Source organism: Carlito syrichta, unplaced genomic scaffold (genome assembly GCF_000164805.1).
Source record: "Carlito syrichta isolate Samal-C Ts95f unplaced genomic scaffold, Tarsius_syrichta-2.0.1 Scaffold301969, whole genome shotgun sequence".
Classification (NCBI taxonomy): domain Eukaryota; kingdom Metazoa; phylum Chordata; class Mammalia; order Primates; family Tarsiidae; genus Carlito; species Carlito syrichta.
This window is the reverse complement of record NW_007246065.1, coordinates 661,368-662,318: the sequence shown is the minus strand read 5'-3', so window position 1 is coordinate 662,318 and position 951 is coordinate 661,368.

Sequence of the window (951 nt, the reverse complement as noted above, 5' to 3'; positions counted from 1 at the left end):
CTCTTTTGATGGGCAGCGTGGTTGCTTCCAGGTTCTTGCTATTGTGAACAATGCTGCGATAAATATACATGTGCAGGTATCTTTTTTATAGAGTGATTTGAATTCTTCAGGATATATTAATTAGAAGTCTTAATAAAAGTTTCTGGCACAGTAATTTCTCTATAAGTGGCAGGTTTAATTATTAGTTGTGAGAAATGGAGAAAAGACATAGCTATAAAGAATAAAAAGAAACTTGCAGGTCCCTTCAGTGGAAAATCATGGTGTATTCAGTTGCATAGTTAATTCATGGTTTCATTGATTTCGAGACTATCTCCAGAACTAAATAATTAATCCCAAATCTCTATAGTCAACCAGCCCCTAACCCAATATCTGTTAAGTAATAGGTTCTCAGTAATTATCTGATAAATTACTAAATATCTGTGTGTAAGAATAGGAGGACCAGACAGAAGAGTTGTCCTAACCAGTTGTTATAATGTAAACTAGAGAAAAATTAGAAATTGAACTGTAATCTCTCAGGAAGTCATAAAAATTAGGCTTACTATTTAGCTAAACATTACAAGTCCATTAATAATATATTGTAAGCTTAGAAATTATACAGAAAAGGGAGTACTTTTAATATTCTATTAAAATCCTTTTATTAAATATATAGTTTTATACATTAAAAATACACATTTAGGAGTGCTGGGAAAAGGGAAGGAAGAAACCAGCTAAGTAACAGTTCACAAAAGTAATTACTTGCACAAGTTTCTTTTTTTTCTCTCTCTCTCTTTTAACTTTTATTTTGAAATTGTGGGGTACAATTCAAGGTTAGGTATACAAATGTTCCTTGTGCAGGTACCCTTATTGATGGATGAGGTGTGCCCCCCCTTCCCCAGGCGGATATCAACTGCAGCTCCCCACCCCACAACCCCTCTCCACAGTTGTTCAAGGTCCACTTATGAGTGAGAACAT